The sequence below is a fragment of the Halichoerus grypus genome, chromosome X (assembly GCF_964656455.1).
Source record: "Halichoerus grypus chromosome X, mHalGry1.hap1.1, whole genome shotgun sequence".
NCBI classification, from domain to species: Eukaryota; Metazoa; Chordata; class Mammalia; order Carnivora; family Phocidae; genus Halichoerus; species Halichoerus grypus.
Genome location: NC_135727.1, coordinates 17,610,598 through 17,618,003, shown reverse-complemented (window position 1 = coordinate 17,618,003; position 7,406 = coordinate 17,610,598).

The window sequence follows — 7,406 nt, the reverse complement described above, 5'->3', positions numbered from 1 at the left end:
CTCTCTCCTCTCTCTTTAAGGGCCATTTCGAGTTACACCTCCTGCAGAAACCTGGGAGGTAGATGGTTGAAGTTCTCCCAATTTCCACTGGCAGAAAACAGCACCTACAAATGCCACCATTCCGTGCCATCTCTGTCCTCTGTGTGTTTCGCATTCACGAGGCCCGCTCCTCACTCCCACCTGGCCCCTGAGCAGTGACCGGAGCTGCTCTCTCCTCCCTCGGTTCCCTCAAACAGGGGAGACCAGAACCCCAAATGCTGCATCTTTGGTGATTCTGTACCTTTATCACTCAACAGCAGAATAGCCTGGGTAGATTTTTCACCCAAACCCAAAACAGATTTAATAATTCAGACCCCTCTACCTTAAAAGACACTCCAGGCAAAGATAGGATAAATAATCCGTAACATCGATTGAGGGCTTACGATGTGCCGGGCACCGCTCTGAATATACAAATATCTCACACCATGGCCCTATTAGATAGGCAGTCCTTAGTGTTACGCTTCTGTTCTAGATGATGAACTGAGGTTCTAAGAGGACAAGTAATGGGACATGATGGAACCTGAGCTCCAAGCGAGGCCTGTCACTCAGCACCTTTTCAGAAATCTCGATTCTCAACACAAAGGAGACATAGCAAAGCCATGGTGGGCACATTTGGATTAGTAAGTCAGAGTCAATCACAGCGTTGGGGTCAGTGATAGAATGTGGCTTCCGGGGGCACCTGGGTGGCTCAGTTGGTTAAGCGGCTGCCTTCGGCTCAGGTCATGATCTGAGGGTCCTGGGATCGAGCCCCGCGTCGGGCTCCCTGCTCAGTGGGGAGTCTGCTTGTCCCTCTGCCTCTGCCCTGCCTCCTGCTCTCTCTTGTTCACTCTCTGTCACTCCCTCTCTCAAATAAATAAATAAAGTCTTTAAAAAAGAAAGAAAGAAAGAATGTGGCTTCCTTCAGAGATTCTGAGAGGGAGGGAAATGGAATTTTCCGGGACAGAGTCACACGGTGGTTTACCCACCAGTGAGAAACTTTAATGGGAAGGAGTTTAAGGACGGGGACAGTCGGCTCCTTTCACACTTTTGAGTAGTGCTGTCCAATAGAAAGATAATACCAGCCACACGCGTAATTTAAAACTTTCTTGTGGCCACATGACAAGAGTTTTAAGAAAGGATGACGTTCAATAGTATATCTTATTTAACCCAAAATATCCAAAATATACTCACTTAAACATGTGATCAACATAAAAACTATTAAAGACATGCTTTACTTTTCGGGTATTAAGTATTGCAAATCCCGGGTGTATTTTATACATGCTGCACAGCTCAAGTCAGACTAAACACATTTCAAGTGCTCACTAGCGGCGACCATATTGGACACACAGGCTTAGGGGATTTGTGCTGCCTTCTGGCACCGACCACTCTATTAATAGCACCAGCTCCTCTGTCTCTCTCTTTCTTATTCATCATCCACAGCGTGGCTGTTAGCTGTTAATGTTGCTTTGCCAATGTTTCCAGGTCATCAAGCCATCTCTGCTAATAAGGGGTTCGCTCCATATTCATCTTGTAGAAGCAGCTAACATTTACTGAATATGTATTACGTGCTAGGCATGCTTCTAAGTGCTTTTGCTTCATATATAAAGTCATAAAATCCTCACAGCAGACCCACAAGCTGATCTATTTACCTTCTCCCCACTTTCCAATTGAGGAAACAAAAGTTATTTAACTGCCAAAAGCCACCCAACTGTTAATTAAGTGGAGGAGCCACGATTCCAGCCCCACAGGCTTAAACACCTCTCCACCCCACCCCAACCCCGGCCAGCTGTGCTCTAGAACCAGGGCCTCAGACAACCAGCTAGGTAGCAATTCATCTGAGTCAGTGACAACGTGGTCTCAGCTCCCCCTCCCGGACCGCCCAGACCTGGGAGGAATTTGCATACAACTGCTTTTCCTCTTCTGTGGTAGCTGCCCACAGCGACTAGTACAGATGTAGTACGTATCTAGGGTTTGCGTCTACCTGTGTGGGTCTGTACCTACACACACACACACACACACGCACGCACGCACACACACAAATGCACACAAACGATATCAAACACAGACTACAGAGAGTGTTCATAAAACCCATAGAATTGTAGAGCCAGAAGGGTTCTTGAAAGCAATCTCATCAACAAAGTGCAGCTCTGCTTGTTAAAGAGGCTTTTGCTCAGGGGGCACCTGGGTGGCTCAGTCGTTAAGCGTCTGCCTTCGGCTCAGGTCATGATCCCAGGGTCCTGGGATCGAGTCCCGCATCGGGCTCCCTGCTCGGCGGGGAGCCTGCTTCTCCCTCTCCCGCTCCCCCTGCTTGTGTTCCCTCTCTGGCTGTGTCTCTGTCAAATAAATAAAATCTTAAAAAAAAAAAAAAAAGAAAAAAGAGGCTTGCTCAGTTACCCTGATGAACTAGAACCCAGATAAACGGACTCCAAGTAACTTAATATCTACTAAATACCTCTTACCGTAGTGCTTCCTACTTGTAATGCGGGAGATACAACAGTGTAGCAGGTCTATTCTCACTAATACACACTCTATCAAATGTTTGTCTTCTCTGCCAAATACCATGCTTTCTCGTGTCCGAATTTGCCAAAAGCATTTACCCTTTTTAGAAATGTGAAATTGGAGAGCTCAGAGTTAAAGTGGATTCCTCTTGCCTTACCTTGTTCACGCCTCTGGTTAAGCATTTACATTGTTTTCTAAATGCTTCACCAGGCCAACAACAGATTAAGTTCTTTAAGGATCACAAACACTTATTAGAATTCCTACATACCGCCGAATTCTTGAGAATAAATGTGTAATTAGCAAAATTGAAATTGTACAATTATCAGTATGAAGAGGTTGGGTTTAGCCCTTTCGTTTTAAACATTTATTTTTTTTAATGATGTTAAACCGTGCTACTCAGAAAGCATTGTTACCAGCTTGACCTTTAGGATTAGTGCAGGTCATCATTTCAGCCAAAGGGACAGCAGTAACATCTCACAGAGATTCTTTCTTTCAGCAGCAAACTAGCCATTGCTCTTTCCTCGGATCCTTCTATTTCAAAGTGGAGAGCTTGACCATAGTTTAAATGTTGAAATGTTTCCCACTTAAGCCCAAAACACACTTGATTTCGTATAAAAAAAAAAAAACAACAAAAACCACCCGGCTTTTATATATTATGTTTCAAAGTGGAGATGGCTGTGAAACTTGACCTCAACCTGTTCTTCTAACAAGCATGATGAGAGCCTGCTCTTTAATGATTTTTTTTGCCTGCCTACATAATTTATCCTAAATCATTAAAAAATCAAAATAGTTTACATTAAATAAATCCTCAAGTATGAAAGAGGATGATTTCACCCATTGTTGGATAAAGCCTGAAAAGTTACAAAGCTAGTCCCAGTGTGGAATAGTGTAGTGACAGCTTAATTCTCAGGGGTTGTTACTTAACAGAACTTTGAAAAGAAAAATGACATATTCTTGAATTATTTATAAAATCATGCAAAAAAAAAAGAAAACACTTCAGGGACCATGGGAAATTAATTTTGTTCTTGCTTTTAACATTTTCAGAGCCTACCTCAGTGAACAAAATGCTAAGTACAAAAACACATGAATTAACATTTAGGTGGTTGAGCAAGACTCCTGGTTTTTGTTTATTGCTCTTTGATTTTGTTTTAGTAGCTCATTGTAAAAGCCCTTGGGCACACCTTCAGAATACATGAATAATGTCAATAATAACTAATAGAGCCTGCTATGGAAAATAGTCTGTTTTCAAAACCACAGGTTAGTTCCTGGAAGTCAGCAAGTTGTGCAACAAAGGAAAGAGATCTGGTGACTTCTGCCTCCCAGAGGGTGGAAATCGGAAAGAACTATACTGAAATAGCTCCTCCAGAAAGCATCGAAGGTGAAGAATTCATCACACTTCGAAAAGCTTCACTAATCACTTTTGGGAAATCGGGTGAGAAAGGAACTCAGGTATCAGGATAAAAGATGAAAATAAGTGTTAAGTCTGAATTCAACTAATCAGTCCAGTTCATTTGGGTTCTTAGATGGAAGGCACGGACGCCACTTTTTAAATGAGCCCCCAAATCCCATTTCTCACTGTTGCGAACTGATGGAGTTATTGTAATTCACCTGGCTTGAAAATTTCTGTGCAGTCCTCGCGTTCTGGAGCCAAATAAGTTCCACAAAATAAACTCATCGCAGGCGCAGGAAAAGCAGCTCTTCTGCAAATACCTTGTGATCAGGCTCTAGGTCACGACCTGGGTCTTGAGAAACTTGAGTTAGTCGATGTTAGTTTTTCTTAGCTCTTTGTTTACCCTGGACTTAGACATTTTGTATTATTAAAAACCTGTGGCTTTTAAGGACATTCTATTTATCTTTCCAGGCTTTTTTGATGGAAATGCCTGGATTTTCTTGGAAACAGGGATTTTATTGTGGATTCCTGGTGCCCCTTGGAGAGGCTTATTTTTCTGGACAATAGTTTTCCTTAGTGTCACTACTCTTTTCACCTCCCAATGGTCATGAGCTCCCAAGGTCGAGAAAAGTGCATCCTTTTGTTCTAACGAATCCGAAATTCCATTTTAAAAAGTCCTGCGAAAGGGGTGCTTGGTTAGTAACTTAAGGCATACTTCCACCACATGAAGCATCCAGAGAGGTTAGAGACTTCAAGACGAGAAAAAGAGAACCCAGCTCCATTCAAGTCAAAGAATTTTAAAGATTTTATTTATTTATATGACAGAGAGACACAGCGAGAGAAGGAACACAAGCAGGGGGAGTGGGAGAGGGAGAAGCAGGCTTCCCGCCGAGGGGCTCGATCCCAGGACCCTGGGATCATGACCTGAGCCGATGGCAGACACTTAAAGACTGAGCCACCCAGGCGCTCCTCAAGTCAAAGAATTTTAGCAAGAGGGTTCATAGTTTGATTATTGCCACTTAAGAGTTTTAATCTTTTCTCATCTGTACTTAAAGTGTGTTGCACAACATAGGCGTACTTGCCTTCGTTAGAAGAACAGGACCCAGTAAACTTTGCATAAAGAAGTAAATTACCATTGTCTCTGACAGTACATGAAATTTTCATGGTGTGAAAAGTTCTGTTGCTCCAGACTGCATCTCGCCCTCATCATAGCAGAAACACGACAATGTTTTGTGCACTCCGTGTTGGACCGGTGTATGTTATTTTCATCAATAACGTCATCTTTCAGGGGAAAGTGAATAAGCAGGTTTAGTTCAAAGCCACGCCACTAGCCACATGGGGCTATTTTATATTTACAGTTTCATTAATGAAGATTAAGCAACATGAAAATGTAGCTGCTCAGTCTCACTAGCCACGTTTCAAGGACTCAATAGCTACATGTAACTCACTAGCCACGTTTCAAGGACTCAATAGCTACATGTAACTCACTAGCCACGTTTCAAGGACTCAATAGCTACATGTAACTCACTAGCCACGTTTCAAGGACTCAATAGCTACATGTAACTCACTAGCCACGTTTCAAGGACTCAAGAGCTACATGTAACTAGTTGCTTCTATATTGCACAGTGAGGATACAGACTATTCCCATTGTTGCAGAAAGTTCTGTTGGACAGCATTGCTTCAAAGGATCCTTATTTTTTGACATGAATCTTAATACCTGGCAGCAGAAAATGCTGATTATTGTTGTAGCTTGCCATTCACAGAGGCCCAGCTTTCTGGAAGATGAATGGCATCTCTTCTCCCCAGTCACAATGTGAAGAAATTCACCGAGGCTGGTGTGATTATTAAGAATTCTGAAAATTTCTCTCAAGAGTTGTTTGTTACACTAAACTGTAATTAAAAACAAGCAAACAAGCAAAACCCCACCGTGCCTCCGTGCCATCAGCTCTGATGAAGCGAAGAAGAGACATGGCTTCCTCTGTTTCTTTTCCTAGCCAGGCTACCCAGAACCCTGTAGAAATTGTGTTTATGCACATAAACATTAAATGCACATAAAATTATCACTGAAGACCGTCAAGAGAAGATACAATGGTAACATGTTATAAAGTGATTGCTATTCAAAAGATCCGTGTGATACTGTGGTGGTGGTGGTGGTGGTGGTGGTGTTTTAAATCACCTATTTGGTCTTTTACTTTTAACAGCACATCTGTCCTTTCAGAGGTTCGAAATATTGTGTCTCATAAATAACTGTGCTCATTAGCTCGGTTTTCTCTGCTTCCCAAGTCTGTGGCCCCTTGGAGTCCCCACAGGTCTTTCATCTCTTAAGCCCAATTGGCTTGCTCAGGATTCCTTGAATATATAGCTTCGCTTTCTTCATCGTCCTCCTTTGCTCATGCTCTTCTGGCCATCTGGAGCCTTAGCTCCACCTCTGCCTTTCTGAGGCGTATCCATGCTTCAAGGCCCTTTTGAAATGCCACCTCTTTCTGATCCCTCCGGGGGAAGTGACCTCTTCTTCCGCTGCATCTTAACTGCATTGTAAATTAGCGTCTCGCCTCCCTTACAGGACTGGAAGCTCACTGGCGCAAAGATCTGGCTCTTAGACATCCCTGGATCCCTCTGCATACTTGGCATGGAGTTGATGCCCTAGGCGTGGGAAATTCTAATGCTACCACAGTTATCTCGACCTACAATAGTGTACTCATGCGAGCTAATGAAGAAAGCTAATGAAGAAAGAAATTGGGCTGCAGCAATATGAAATCTGATTCTAGCCAAATCTAGGTTGTATTAACTCTTGACAAGATCACATTTTTTTACGATTGTATTTATTTATTTGAGAGAGAGAGAGAGAGAGCGCGGGAGGGGAGAGGGTCAGAGGGAGAAGGAGACTCCCCGCTGAGTAGAGACTCCCCGCTGATGTGGGGCTGGATGCCAGGACCCTGGGATCATGACCTGAACCGAAGGCAGAGGCTTAACCGACTGAGCCACCCAGGCGCCCCAAGATCACATTTTTCACGTACCAGATTGGCAAAGACTAAGAAGAGCTTGATGAAGCAGTATAGGTATGGGAAAACCGAGATTCGTATTTATTTCAGGTGGGGACATAAGTTGGTATAATTTCTGTGGAGGGCAATTGGTAATTTGGCAAAATGAAAAAGTGGCACATGCAATTTCACTTAGAGGAATTTACCCAACAGTCACACTCCCACCTATATAGAAGAACCTTTATGGTTTCCTGAGGGAAGCGCACAACACCGTCTAGGGAGTGCTCCTGCCAAAGCATTAGACCTGAATCTAATGAAGTCTCCTGATCACACCACCAGTCTGCAGGAAATACAAGGAAGAGAGATAATTTGCTAAAAATCAGAATCCAAATAAGGTCCACAAGATTGCATTTGATTGACATGCCTTTTAAGTCACCGTCTTAAGTTTAATTTAGAAACCCCCCCGCCCCTTTCTTTCTAGCAATTTATTTGTTGGCAAGACTGGGTTGTTCGTCCTA